Source organism: Cervus elaphus, chromosome 25 (assembly GCF_910594005.1).
Source record: "Cervus elaphus chromosome 25, mCerEla1.1, whole genome shotgun sequence".
NCBI classification, from domain to species: Eukaryota; Metazoa; Chordata; class Mammalia; order Artiodactyla; family Cervidae; genus Cervus; species Cervus elaphus.
In genome coordinates, this window is record NC_057839.1 from 21,279,747 (window position 1) to 21,295,984 (window position 16,238).

A 16,238-nucleotide genomic window follows, 5' to 3' on the forward strand; every position below is an offset into this window, starting at 1 on the left:
TTACTTTACTAGCGTGTGAGATGAGTGCAATTGTGCGGTAGTTTGAGCATTCTTTGGCATTGCCTTTCTTTGGGACTGGAATGAAAACTGACCTTTTCCAGTCCTGTGTCCACTGCTGAGTTTTCCAAATTTGCTGACATATTGATTGCAGCACTTTCACAGCATCATCTTTCAGGATTTGAAATAGCTCAACTGGAATTCCATCACCTCCACTAGCTTTGTTCATAGTGATGCTTCCTAAGGCCCACTTGACTTCACATTCCAGGATGTCTGGCTCTAGGTGAGGGATCACACCAATGTGATTATCTGGGTCGTGAAGATCTTTTTTGTACAGTTCTTCTGTGTATTCTTGCCACCTCTTCTTAACATCCTCTGCTTCTGTTAGGTCCATACCATTTCTGTCCTTTATTGAGCCCACCTTTGCATGATATGTTCCCTTGGTATCTCTAATTTTCTTGAAGAGATCTCTAGTCTTTCCTTTTCTATTGTTTTCCTCTGTTTCTTTGCATTGATCGCTGAGGAAGGCTTTCATATCTCTCCTGGCTATTCTTTGGAACTCTGCATTCAAATGGGCGTATCTTTCCTTTTCTCCTTTGCTTTTCGCTTCTCTTCTTTTCACAGCTATTTGTAAGGCCTCCTCAGTCAGCCATTTTGCTTTTTGCATTTCTTTTTCTTGGGGATGGTCTTGATTCCTGTCTCCTGTACAATGTCACTACTACTACTGTCACTAAAACTACTTCAGAAATTTTAAATTTCCTACCACAGTATGAAAAAGTAATTTTGGCAGAATAAGTCTAGGTTTTGTGTATAGAAAAAGAGAAACCAATTAATTTGTAGGTCAATTAACAAACATTTTTATTAACAAAAAAGTGTTTAAGTCTTTCACACCCTGCAATTATACATAGGAGAGATTTCAGAGACTTCTGCTACTGCCTAAGGTAATCAACATTTTTGGCCCCACTATGGAAAATAATATGGGGGTTCCTTAAAAAATTTAAAACAGGGTTATCAAATTATCCAGCAATCCCACTCCTGGGCATATATCTGGAAAAGATGAAAACTCTAATTTCAAAAGATCAATGTACCCCATGTTCACAGCACACTATTTACAACAGCCAAGCTATGGAAGCAACATAGGTGTCTATCAGAAGATGAATGGATAAAGGAGATGTAGTGTGAAATACACTACACTGTGGAATATTACTTGGTCATAAAAATATTGCCATTTGAAGCAACCTGGATGGACCTAAAGATTATCATACTAAATTAAGTCACAGAAAGGCAAATATTATATATTAGTTATATATGAAATCTAAACAATAATACAAATGAACTTATTTTCAATACAGAAAGACTCACAGACATAGAAAATAAACTTATGGTGACCAAAGGGGAATGGGAGGAAATTGAGGAATTAATTAGGAGTATGGAATTAATAGGAATAAACTACTATACATAAAACAGATAAGCAGCAAGGATTTACTGTATAGCACAGGGAACAATATTCAATATCTTATGATAACCTATAATGGAAAACAATCTGAAAAGTATGTGTGTGTGTATATATATGTGTGTCTGTGTGTGTATTTATATATATGTGCATGTGTGTGTATATATGCATCTGAATCATTTTGCTATATACTTGAAACTAACACAATATTGTAAAACAACTATATGTCAATAAACAAAAACTCCTGATTATATCCTTTTGAAACAACTTTATCAAAATGATGGTCTCAAAACACATTTCTTTGTCATTGAAACTTTGATCCGAAAGAAACCAGGTAATTTTCTACATCCCAACAATTAACAAGTGTTCCTGACTATTTCAGGCAATGCAAGTTAAAAGAGAGAAGACACTGGTAGATAATGAGGGGAGGAGTATGGCTTAACAATGATCAAACCAGTCAGGGAGAGAAATCTGGGCCTTGCAAAATACTACTTTCTCTTCCCACTCCTAGGCCAACCTGACACTAATCCAAACAGACTAGGTGACATAATTCAAGGAATTGACTTTGTTCCCTGCAAGTCTCTCTCCTATACGACATGAAATTCTACCAATTAAAAAATTCCTTCAAGACTTTCCCTGCTGGTCCAGTGGCTAAGACTCCATGCTCCCAATGCAGGGGGCACATGTTCCATCCCTTACCCGGGAACTAAGATCCCACATCCCATAAGGAGCAGCCAAAAAAAAAAAATTTTTTTTTTTAATTATAGATAAGGAAACTTCTAGGAGTAACTGTGCAGGAGATAGGGAACTACAAAAGGGAAGCCTAAGATTACTGAGCGGCTAGTTTTATTTAGTAATAGTAAGTGAAAGGTTAGGATTTCATAGAAAAGCCATTAATGACTAAAAACTCTGAGATGAGGTCAAGGAATCTCTGCATTTTATTACGGACTCATTTAATCAGGCTGATTTAATCCTGAGGTTCTCCAAGAGGAGTTACCTTTTGCTTATCTTACCTTACCTAATAAACACACAGTAGGACAAGGGATCAGTAGTAAAGCTCCCAGGCTATAGGGAGAAGAATTAGGGTAAAAGGAACCTAGAACAATGACAGCTGCATTACTCTCATAGCAGAAGCTCAGCATATATACATATATTTTTACTAAAATGCTACTTGTATCCACATATATAAACACATCATAATAACAAGAGTTACCATAAATTTAGCATAGACTAAATTTACTGAAGTATGTTTACATGACAATTTTCAAAACATTTGAGAGTCAAAGTACCTGTGCCTTCATATAGTCCCTAACTTAATACTAAGATGTAACTATGTTTTTTTTAGCAATAACAGCACAGAAAATTATCGTCTAAAATACAAAATGCTAACAGATGGGCTTCTGAAAGTACATATATGTTCTATAAGGTTTTAAGTGTCCATCAATAAAATTGAGCATACGAGGAGCAAATGGAGAGGTCTACCATTCACAGCAACACCACTAAATGCATATACATGTATTATCTATACACTTCCTACCCTCGAGTTTATAAATCTCATTTAACCTAGCTTAAGAATTTTAAAATCAAAAGTCATATCTATTGATGTGTATATGGAAAGACAAGAAGAGTAATTCATGAATTAGTCGCTGATAATAGATTGACATCAAAGTTTTATGAAATATATATACACACCTTCAACAATACAAAATAAGGCCTTTAATTTATTGCATACACTCTTAGTAACCAGATATGGGTTTTCCCCCTCATATAAACTATTTTAAGACTACTCCATTCTTTAGAATAAATGCTATTTGTACAACTATGAACTGGGAATAAGACTTATGCTTTGTACTTAGTAAGAAATTATGCACAAATTGAACACTTACTCATTCTAATATGTTTTCATACAAGAGTTGTAAAGACAATCCTACGTATCATAGCAAAAAAAATTCCATCTAGTAAATGGAGTAAATATAAGTACTTACTCAAGTGTCCAATTTTATGATCTAATTTACATTTAAAAATTAACTTAATAACAAAGACATTAAATCTAATGTATGTAAGGGTTTAATAAGGCCTAATACAACAATAAACAATCAACAGTGGTATACTCCATGAATATTAAGTAAAACAATATAATTAATACTATATTTTATGTAATATTAAACAGTATTAAATTAAAATAGTCAAAAGTCTGAGTTTAGGTGGATCAATAGTGGTCAGTGGTATACGGATTTAAAGTCTGTGTGAGTAATAGTGTTGTGCTAAGTTGCTTCAGTTGTGTCTGACTCTTTGAGACCCTGTGGACTGTAGCCCGCCTGGTTCCTCTCTCCATGGGATTCTCCAGGCAAGAATACTGGAGTGGGTTGCCAAGCTCTCCTCCAGGTGATCTTCCCGACCCAGGGACTGAACTTGCATCTTTCAATAGGTGGGTTCTTTATCACTAACGCAACCTGGGAAGCCCAAAGTATTGTTTCCCAAACTTAAAACTTTGTTTTAAAAAATATGGAATCCATTTAGTTAAAAAGAAGAAAAAAGGCATGATTCTTTGGTATCAGGTAGATGATGGGTTTAGGTAAAAGATCTCATCTGGGTTTCTGGCACAGAGTATAAGGACCCTGGACACAGACAAGGCAAAGAAGAGCTAGAGTAGAGAGTCCTAAACTTCACTCGTTCAAAGTGCCTGCTTTGCAATTTTGGCCACACTTTTTGGTATTAATTCCCTAATATTTTTCTTTAATTTTGACTTGCTTTATTCTTCAGTATTCACTTTTACTTTACCCCACCTCCCCCCAAAAAACCCCAGAAAATCACTGACTTAATATACTAGTTGTATAGTGTTCAAACATACAAAAAATAGATAAGTATCTTTAAAATGTAATGGTTGTCTTTGTACCTTCTGAAGTCATCTTGAACACCAGTCTGGAGAGACAGGCCCAGTGGCACATATGTTGATACAGGGCATATGAATCAATATACCAGTAAGAAATTACTATGGGTAGGAAATGGCCAATGAACACTGAAGCATTGTTTGGATTGCGTTTACTCTTCATTGCAAAAAATCCTATGTCATGTACAATCTTAGGTTAGGTTCGAAAGAAGAAGGCAAAGATCTTAGAACTAGTAAGGGAGTGGTACTTGTCTGAGTATATACTTTTGAATAAGTCTGACAACATGCTTATGTTCTAGATATTCAAAAAATTAAATAAACACAGATGTGAAAGGAAATGAAAGCGAGCTGAAACAAATAATCCCAAATTTATTTCAGACTAAAAACACAACCACACTGAATGGGGAAAAGAAAAGAAAGAACTAGAGCAGGTAGCTTATGAACAAGGTATTTGCATACGTACCCTAAGTCTTGGGCAGGAAAAGACCTGCAGATACATCCTGAACTGTTTATAGTATCTTTGTTTTCTGTAGTGGTATGGGTAAGGCAATTCTGAAACTACTTTAGATACATGATTCAGCAAATGTGTATATGTATTAATGTTACTGGAAGCCGGGGTTCTCATTGTGGAATGATATATAGACATGCAATGGGAAAAGGCAAAAAAGACCAGGGGTCAGATTGAAACTCGAGATACTGGCTACTTATGATAAATAAGCTAGACATGTATTTGTACACAGACACATGTATTTTCACATATACATGTATATATTTTTCTGGTTCTATTTGCAGAAAGAGCCTAAAAGCAAAGGCCTTAGTAGCAATAAGGATTCCTAGTGCTCAAATCTTGGTCTCTATGCCATCATCCATCAAAAGAAATCAGGATTCCTCAGAAAAATGGTTGATTTCAGGCCTAGGGCAGGGTGGATTCAAGGGGAGCCTGGAACATCTTGCTATGCCAAAAAAACAAGAGTTTAAAAAAATGATGATAATAGGGGCCTGTCACAAGGACTTAAGAGCCAGCTTGAAGGTGCAGACACTGGCTAAATCTGGGACAATCTGAGCACCAAAATAATCTAGGAACTATAGATCAGCAATTGTCAAAGTGTGAAAGGGAGATCTGCAGGGTGCCTATGACCCTTTTAGGGTGTCTCTGAGGCTAAATTTGTTTTAATAATGCTAAGATGTTATTTTCCTCTTTTAATTTTTTCATGAATGTACAATGGAGTTGTCCAGAGGTTACATGATATGTGATATAGTAACACACTGAATGAGGAAACAGATATGAAAAATCCACCTGTCTTTTATTAAGTCACACATTAGGAGGATTTGCATATAAAACAAAGCAATGCTACTCTTTTCTGTAAATGTTTCTGTTTTGGAAAGTATAGTTATTTCTGATCAAAATATATTATTTCCATAAATATGTAATGGATTTATTAGGGTTATTTTTAATGAATTATTAAATACTTTTAAAACTCCATTTTAGTTTCAATACAATAAATATTAAATACATACCTTATAAACAAAGCTCTTTCAATAATTTTTAAGAGTTTAAGGAGCTTCTGAGACCAAAATGCATAAGAACTATATACCACTGAAAAGGAATGGAATCCACAAAGCCAAACCACTAAAAATATAGATAAACAGACGAATAAGTAAACAAATTGAGATTAAAACACTCTTGCTTACCACAGTGCCAAACAGGATATGTGCAGTAACTGTAACAGCTGGAAAATCATCATTTTGTAACCATCCTGATAAAGAATGGTTCTGGTCAGAATCATTCAGAGGAAAGGATTTTCTTTTGTTTTTATTTGGATGTAATTTCCCTTTCCTCTACATATAGGGTGTCCCTACACATTGGAAAGTTAAATAAAACCTACTTGGTTAGAAATTTATAACATTTCTAGTTTAGTACCTCAAATACTGCCTTCCTAGGGTCTCAGTGACCCTACTGATGAGTAAGACCCTTGACAGGTACCAGTCTGAGGCAGGTGACACCAATGGCCCAGAAGAATGAAACAGCAGACTTAGATGTTTCTCCTTACTTGGCCCACTGCTCCTTTCCAAATCCATCCACACAGGCTAGGAAAAATATTTAAGCAGACTTTAATCTTTAAATGTTGAAGCATCAGAACTCACAAGATATCTACCACAGTGGAGAAAAAGCTTCCTTCCATGAGTAACAAATCAAAGGAGGAGGCCTATGTTGGTTGTGGCCCACAGGCAGATGCAATCCTGGTGAAGGTTTTCAACCAGCTGTCTACTTCCAGCCCAATATTTCCCACTGGTGGAGCACTGCGAGGAGAATGAATGGAATTCAGAGGCGACTTTGGGGTGGAAAGAGAGATTGGGCTGAGTAAAGTGACATATCTCTGGGATAGCTATCCCCTTGAAAACAAGCAAGATTCAGGCCTTTGATGCCTGACAGGAGCCCCTAACTTGGAGGAATGGTAATGAAGCAGGCAGGATGGCCAAGTAAGATCTCTGCTGCCTGACTGATGTCTGGTCCTTTACCCCAGTGGCAGAGATCAGTGCAAACCAGGTAATAATTCTAAATCAGTCTGTGTGGTGATGTATAGAAGATTGAATTTTGCATACGAAAGGAGGCTTAGAAGTGTCAATGCATAATATATGAAAGTGTGGGCTACTGAAAGCCAAGACCCATACTATATATGTTAGATTTGGTACTTTAAACCTTGTTATTCTGAACTCTTGTACATTTTTAAAAAAACATCAATTAAGAGTACTAAATAAGAATCCTTACACCAAAAGTCATATTCCCATTTGACTTACAGCATAATTTGACTGAAGTTACTCAGAGGTAACATTTTTTTTTTTTTACTATGAACCTGCTATGTACCAGGCAACGTTTATGTGCCCTTGATATATTATCCGTTATCTTTAAAAGAATCTTTTACAGATGAGGAAAATGAGACATAAGGTGATTAGCTTACCCAAATAAACACAACTAATTAAAGTAGTAGAGCCAGTATTTGCCCCTAAGCTTTTTTTGGACTTCTAACAATAAGCATTTTCCATTTAACACTTTAAAATTAGCATTTACAAAGTCTGCACACAGTATCATTATAGATATCCAATTAAAAACTAACATTTTATTCATAACTATCATAAGCTATTATTTTCCCATAGTGATCAAATGAGGCATTCCTGCTTGAAAATGAGATGATTGTATAATTTGACATATTCTACATATATTTATGTGAGCATCAAAGACTATCTCAGCAGGTCTCAGCAGGTAATACTTTTTTAAAAGTAATTAAAGAGGCCTTCCAGATAAGATTTCAGAATTTTTAAGAGTGCCAACTAGTTCAATGAATTACCTAAAATCTTATTAGCTTCCCCATTCTTACAGGTTTCCCATAAGGAATCTCAGCTTCTTCAATCTTAGAAAATCCAAAATTATATAAAAATGCTTGGTTATTCTAAAATGCCTTATACAATATGGTTTAACTTTTCAGAACCCAAAAGCTGAAAGGTCTTAAACTATACCCAGAAAAACAGTGGAAAAATCGCAAGGGATCTACTTCCTTTATTACCATAAACATTTTGTGGCAAATTTATAGCACAACAATATTCTTTTGTTTAAATCTGACTTCATAAATTTTTCAAAGGCTGTAAATAACATTTGTAAAATTTAGGTCTGAGAGTAGACAGGAAGAACATCAAAATTTAAGACAAAAAAGATGAACCTACTGCCAATTTGTATCTGTGCTTTTCCACATGGACAATAAACTCTTATTTACTGTCTTTTTTTAGAGTTCCATAGTAATATTATATGCAGAGTACATCATGAGAAATACCGGGCTGGGTGAATCACAAGCTGGGGTTGCTGGGAGAAATATCAACAACCTCAGATATGCAGATGACATCATTCTAATGGCAGAAAGTGAAGAGGAACTAAAGAGCGTCTTGATTAGGGTGAAAGAGTAGAGAGAAAAAGCTGGCTTGAAACTCAACATTAAAAAGAGGATGATCATGGTATTGGGTCCTATCACTTCATGGCAAATAGAAGGGGAAAAAGTGGAAGTAGTGACAGATTTTATTTTCTTGGGCTTTAAAACCACTGCAGATGGTGACTGCAGCCATGAAACTTAAAGATGCTTGCTCCTTGGAAAGAAAGCTATGACAAACCTAGATAGCATATTAAAAAGCAGATATATCACTTTGCCGACAAAGGTCCATATAGTCAAAGCTACAGTTTTTCCAGTAGTCATGTACAGGTGTGAGAGTTGGACCATAAAGAAGGCTGAGTGCTGAAGAACTGATAGTTTTGAATTGTGGTGCTGGAGAAGACTCTTGAGAGTCCCCTGGACAGCAAGGAGATCAAACCAGTCAACCCTAAAGGAAATCAATCCTGAATATTCACTAGAAGGACTGATGCTGAAGCTGAAACTCCAGTACTTTGGCCACCTGATGTGAAGAGCTGAAACGCTGGAAAAGATCATAATGCTGGGAAAGACTGAAGGCAAAAGAAGAAGGGGGCAGCAGAGGATGAGATGGTTAAATAGCATCAGTGCACATGAATTTGCACAGACTCCAGGAGATAGTGAAGCACAGAGGAACCTGGCATGCTGCAGTCCATAGGGTCACAAAGATCGTACATGACTAAGTGACTGAACAACCAACAACAGTAATATTATAAGCAAGTAAAACTTGAAAATTCTCAAAATGTTATTCAACCAATAAGGTGGTTTAGTCCCTAAGTCAAGTCCAACTCTTGTGACCCCATGGATTATAGCCTACCAGACTCCTCTGTCCATGGGATTCTCCAGGCAAGAACACTTGAGTGGGTTGCCATTTCCTTCTTCAGGGGATCTTCCTGACCTAGGAATCGAACCCTGGTCTCTTGCATTGCAGGCAGATTCTTTACCGACTGAGCTACGGAGGGAAGTCCCTATATATTGAAGAGTCTATTACAATAATCTAAAAAGATCCAAAGTCAAAAGTTAAGTAGGTTTTCTGATTCTAGTCCCAAATCAGGCACATACATCTTAGAAATGTACTTCATTTATGTCCTTTCCATTACTGTGGAAATCAAACATTGAAAATAGTTGTGTTTTAAAAAAAATAAAGACACCTGAATATTCTGTATAAAATCACCTATTTTCCAAACTGCAAGGAATTTTTTATGCTCAGAAAAATGCAGTTGTAATTACACTTGTCCCTCACCCCCAAAAGAATTAATCATTAAAAAGAAAAATTCAAATGATGGATTCATGCTATTTATGAACATACATAATAATGTGTTCACTTTGAAGAGCTGAAAGAGAAGCAGCCTTCTGGTTTTGATTGATGTTTAGGAAATCAGTATTTTGAAAGTACTTTATTCATCTAATATATTCTACAGTTCTTTGTAAAGCTAAATTATATTCAATGTATAAAGTATATTTATATTGAGAATTTGAGCATTTGAAGAAATAACACAAAAAACTAACATTTGATGTTTCTGCTATAACTATCTCTGAATCATGACAGATGAGTTAAATGTCTTAAATACACATAAAAAGGGAAGGAAAATAAAGGAGGGTATAAAATTTTTTTAGCCAAATTAAACAGGCTTTAAGATATATTATATGGAAATTTCAGGTTTTAAAAAGACTATTCTTATAATGAGGAAATTTATGATTGACTGAAATTTTTTTTTTTTTTTCATTTTGAAGTGAAAGTTGCTAGCTAAATCAAACAAATTCCAATCTGGTAATATAAAAAGGAATAGTATTTTCTCCTCTCAAAATTAGCAAACACTCATAGTGTTGTAAAACAAATATAATTAAAGCATTTGATTTCCACTTGAATACTTGGGGCTGTCAATAGAGAGGTAAAGAGAGAAACTGAAGGAATTAATTTTTGAAAGTGGCAAATATTATTAAAATTTAGAGAATTATTAAACTATGCTATACCACTTGCAAAGCCTGGGACTACCTCAAATTTTATTTTCAGATTTGAAAGGTAGATGACATGGCTGATCATTTGATTAATTTCTAGACCCAAACAGTTTCACAGAAATCAAATAGTTCTTGGCTATCCCTCAAAGATCATAAAAGCATCAAGGGCTGCACTGTTAGCTACCATGACTAATTCACAAAACAGATGATAATTTTAAATATGGATAATTTAGTGAAAATAGAGTATATTTTGTGATGCATTAGTCTTAATTTTGATATATATATATTGAGTTATTAGCCCATGAAATTACTAATATCCTTCATTAATCTAGTTTGGTTAATATCAGGCACTACTTATAAATGAATAGAAATATATTCTGATGTAGAAAGAGACCACATATATTCATCTAATGAAACATGATATATCCATCTATTTAACAGGAACTATACTAGTACTTGTGAACCAGATTTCTGAGTACAAAAACTGGGCTCAGTTGGTAAGAGACTGAGGTGTCAATAATTTTCAAACTCCTGTGTTTAAAAATACCTTCTTTAGTAGGTGAATTTATGAAACTACTCAAAGCAGAGCTTCTCTGGTTGAGGCAGACAGGGATCCAAAGTATAATTTACTTTTTCTCTCCTCCCCCTCCCTGGAGACAACCTCCTGACACTGTTAGAGTGCCAAGAAGTGCTGTGCAAGTCACTGATGCAGACCACATACTGCACTTCTGAAACTTCAAAATCCACCCATGAGCATATATTTGTTCTCCAGACAAAATCATGATCTTGTGAATAACAGAAAGACCATCATATTGCTTCTCTTCCTACCCGATCTTTCACGTAGTGAATCCTGTGATCTGTCACAAACTCCTGAGTGATCCGTGTAAGACAATGCAGTATTGTTTCTTAAATTTCATACCCTAAGGAGTGATGGTGGTGTAGTCACTAAATCATGTCCGACTCTTGCAACCTCATGGACTGTAGCCCACCAGACTCCCCTGTCCATGGGATTTTCCAGGCAAGAATACTGGAGTGGGTTGTCATTTCCTTCTCCAGGGAATCTTCCCAACCCAGAGCTTAAACCCAGGTCTCCTGCATTGCAGGCAGATTCTGTCCTGACTGAACTACCAGGGAAGCCCTAAGGAGATACAGGCCTACTTCAGCTGTGGAGTGCTATAAGATGGGTATCTCCAAATTACTGTGCATAAGAACGTGGGGACTGTCTCTAGTCAAGAGTATACTGGTAATATACGTCAGGATATTACTTGCAAAAGAATCAAATAACTGGACTTAAAATTTCTTTTTTAGTAGTAATAAATGATAAAGCTTAACATTTTTTTCCTAAGCCTTGCTACTTTTTTATAAGCTTCCAAAGTCCAGAGACAACATAATTTAGCAACATATCAATAACATTCTGATAACGTGGTTTTATTCATCAGTATTATCTGATTCATTCAGAAGAGCAGAATCATATTTATTGAGCAACATTTATGTGCACAGTACTTAGTTGACACTTCTACTTCCCACATCTTTTCCCTTTGGGCCGAGAGCAACTTAACTACTGTATGACAATAGCACCACCTATTGGTTGGCAAAGGGCTCATAACAATCCAAAATCCACCTGCTTCCTTGACCTTCAGAAGGACTAAAGCATAATTTGGGCTCTTCTTTTATTCCACCTTTCATTATTAAACTCACTTGAAAAAAATTTCAACTGAGTTAAACCTACTTGAAAAAATGTTCGTGTGTATATATATATGTATATATATACACACACACACACACATTCTTTTCTCTTCCTTCATCTCTCCTTTTACAAAACTGTAGAGTTCCCTCGTGGCTCAGATGGTAAAGAATCTGCCTGGAATTGGGGTTTGATTCCTGGGTCAGGAAGACCCCCTGGAGAAGAAAATGGCAAGAATACTGGATAATTCCATGAACAGAGTAGCCTGACGGGCTACAGTCCATGGGGTCGCAAAAAGTTGGACACATCTGAGCAACTAATATCTCATATCCTTCAGAGTTACTGCAACACTCTTAATTCCATTGCTAACCAGTATGTCTTTTTCCTAACATGTAGCAATTCAGATGAATTGAGGGTTAAAAGAGATTTGAGACTTATTCTGGAAACTGAACTGTCATTTATAATACAATTACTATTGAAAAATGTGTTCAACTTAAGCAAGCTGCTTATGTGGAACTTTTGGGATTCAAGTAGGTTGGGAACTTGCTTTAAAACAAAAATATAAAAGCATTAAGACCTCACTGTGGTTTCCAAGGCAAATGCAGGAATAGAATTCTGATACAAAACTATATTGCATATACCTTTCCCCTTTTTAGAGTTGATGAACATCTGCCTTGTCCTGTGGAATCTGAATCTTTCGGTATACACACTGGAATACTCAAAAAAAATGATGAGGTATATTGCTACTCTGCAGTGGCTCATTAAAGTTACACCAATGATATTAGATCTCATTATTTTAACTTTATCTCTATGATGAAAATTACCAGGATTACATCTATTACTCTAACCACTTCAGTTCAGTCCCTCACTCATGTCCGACTCTCTGAAACCCCATGGACTGCAGCATGCCAGGCCTCCCTGTCTAACTAACCACTTAATGAGCACCAATCATGAACTGATGTCCTTACACTTCTGTTACATATAACTCTGTATCTTTCTGTAATACATCCTTAATCTAGCCCCTGAAGTTGTCCTGTCTTCATGGTAAGCTCTGTAAGTTCTCATGTGTGGGAATACTGTGTTGAAGTGGGGAAATAAGACACCTCAAGCTAAGTGATCAATATGAAGCAACTTTTTAAAACATAATTTATGTTTTGGGGTTTTTCTTGGCTTCATGGCACAGTATGTGGGATCTTAGTTCCTCAACGAGGAATCAAATCCGTGCCCCTTGCAGTGGAAGTATGGAGTCTTAACCAACTGGACTGCTAGTGAAGTACCAATAGGAGGTCATTTTTGTTTTGGCACCAGTCAAGTAGCAAAGGCTTTGTCCCTTGGCCTTTACCCTGTACTTTAGTTCTAGAAACTGCTCCTGATAACCAGATTTGAATCCAATTTGTTACAAGCAGGGGAATGTTATATGCCTCTGCTTCACATACACTGTAATCATAACTGCTCTCACCTGTCTGGACAGAATCTATTCTTGGTGGAAAGACAGATTCTACTCCTGTACACCAATTCCATGATCTACTGAAACTTGTCTATGGCTTAAGGATGATGTCAAGTGCTCAAGTTGCCGAGCCCACTGCAGCCTTGCAAATCTCCTGTCTAGGACTAACTCATCCGGACTTGGAAATCTTTGGTCTGGTCTGTTGATTCATCAGTCGTTAGGACATCTGGGCTTCCCAGGTGGCTCAGTGGTAAAGAATCCGCCTGCCAATGCAGGATTAATGTTCCTCTAATTTATTCTTTTTATATCATTATTACACCCCCCACCCAGGCCCTTCTTGTTTCATGTCTATATTAATAGAAAAACCTCTCTAATCATACTATATTTCTTTCTTACATAACCATCCTGGGTAGACATTCAAGTAAGTCGGTCATTTAAGGATCCATGCTGATGGCTATTCAGCCACTGTCAACATACGACTTTCAAGGTTTCTTGAGCACTGCCACTTCACTCAGCTAAAAAGCAGAGAGGGCCCTGAGAAACATATATGCAGAGTTTTATTGGCCAGGTCAGGAAGTGACTCACATTACTTCCACTCACAGTGCACTAGGAAAAAACCCTAGTCATAAAAAATCTAGTTACACCTAATTTTAAAAGATGCTGGTAAATGTAGTCTAGCTGTGTGTTCAGGAAGGAGAAAGTGGATTTTAGTGGAAAGTAGTGGTCTCCACAAATATATTCCTGGATAAAGCCAAATCAACAAAGAAACTTGCGATGTGGAGGTCAGAGTGGAAGCAGGTGTGAGTGGGTCCAGCCAAAGGAGACATGGCTGCCAAAGTGAGTCCATTGGCAAGTTTGGCCTGGCCTTAGCTGTTGCAGGAGCATGGTGAACTCTGCCTTGTGTAATATGGATGCTGGGCACTGAGCTGTCATCTTTGATGGGTTCGGTGGAGTGCAGGACATTGTCATAGGAGAAGGGACTCACTTCCTCATCCCTTGGGTACAGAAGTCAATTATCTCTGACTGCCGCTCTCTACCATGTAATGTGCCAGTAAACACTGGCAGCAAAGATTTACAGAATGTCATCATCACCCTGCGCATCCTCTTACGGCCGGTGGCTGGCCAGCTTCCTCACATCTTCCCCAGCATTGGAGAGGACTACGATGAGAGTGTGCTGCCAGACCACCATTACAGGGATCCTCCAGCCCGTGGTGGCTCGGCTGGAGAACTGATCACCCAGAGAGAGCTGGCCTCCAGACAGATGAGCGATGACCTCACAGAGCGAGCAGAGACCTTTGGGCTCATCCTGGATGACCGACCCTTGATGAATCTGACCTTCGGGGAGTTCACAGAGCGGTGGAAGCCAAACAGGTGGCTCAGCAGGAAGCAGAGAGGGCCAGGTTTGTGGAGGAAAAGGCTAAGCAGCAAAAAAAGGAAGCCATCATCTCCGCGGAGGGCGACTCCAAGGCAGCGGAGCTGATTGCCAACTCGCTCGCCACCGCCGCCGCTGGCGACGGCTTGATCCAGCTGCGCAAGGGGGAGGCCGCGGAAGGCAACGCATAGAAGCTGCAGCGCTCGCAGAACATCACCTACCTGCCCGCCGGGCAGTCAGGGCTCCTCCCGCTGCCCCAGTGACGCTCACACCTCCTGGGCCATCTGACCACAGCCCAGAAGATGTTCAGCACCACCTTCCTTCTGGGGCCCCAGAAATCACTGTGAAACTTCATGACTGGCTTAAAGTGAAGAAAATAAAAATAAAATCACTTCAAATCTCTTACTCAATTGGATTAAGCTCTTTGATTCTTCTCATTTCCATCTCCCCTTTTTTCAATCCACCTCTCTACCCAAAATTGCCAAGTGCCTACACAGACCAGCTTGGCTCCTGTCTTTGGGGCCGGCTGGTACTCCAGCCCAGGCGCTGGCAAGTGGCAGAAGAAAGGCAGGGCTTTGTGTGTGACAGGCTGGGAGTCAGCAAGTCAACTTTTAGCCTCCAACCAACCCTTCATTCAGGATTTGAGCAAGATGGCACACGCAGATGAATGGTGAACACAGGCCTCAGATTTCTCCAGTGGTTCCTACACAGACCCAGCTGAAGAGAGGTGCTGGGGAAGGTCAGAGAAGAAGTGATCCATCTCTTACCATAAAGCTGATGCTCTTTAACTGCGGGACCAGTGGAAGCACGTGTGTACAAACAGCACAGATTGTAGAATCGGCCCCCCGTGAAGGCGGGTGGGCCTGATTTGCTGCCCTCCCCAGAGTCCTGGAAGGGACCGAGACTAGAGTCCTGTGACCTTCCTCTCTACGTCCCACCTTTGTGTCTCAAATACCCGGTGGATTTCCAGCTTGAAGGACTACATCTGCCCAGGGCTGCATGGGCCTGCCAAAGATGTGTGCATCCAGTGTTCCTGTCTCCCTGGTTCAGAGACTGTCCTTCTAGAGGGCTCTGTGCCTGTGCCTTGAAGGAAATGACCATGGGAAGAAGACATTTATGTAAACTACTATCAATAAATGACACCCAGACCGTCCAACTCAAAAAGAAAAAGAATACCAGACCATGTCATTTTGGCCCACAGAGAAACTTTCCCCCTGCTTTTTAATTGAATTATGGTTGACTCAAAATATTAGTTTCAGGTGTACAACATAGTGATGTTATTTTTAAGGATTTTACTCCATATAAAAAAATTGGCTATATTCACTGTGCTGCACATTACATTTTTGTAACCTATTTTATATCTAGTAGTTTCTACCTCTTAATCCACTTCACCTATCTTGTCCCTCCTTCTAATACTCAAAACTGTTTTTACTGAATTAAAAATCTGGTGAAATACCATTACCCATATTTTAATGCAATTATA

The 16,238-nt window shown here is 38.1% G+C and overlaps 1 protein-coding gene and 1 pseudogene across 1 annotated transcript in view; one reads left to right on the plus strand and one right to left on the minus strand.

Annotated features, from left to right (window-relative positions):
* Window positions 1-16,238, minus strand: part of NDUFAF2 (NADH:ubiquinone oxidoreductase complex assembly factor 2) — a 162,250-nt gene that overhangs the window by 66,472 nt on the left and 79,540 nt on the right. The window lies entirely within an intron of this gene.
* Window positions 6,814-15,018, plus strand: LOC122683499 (annotated as a pseudogene).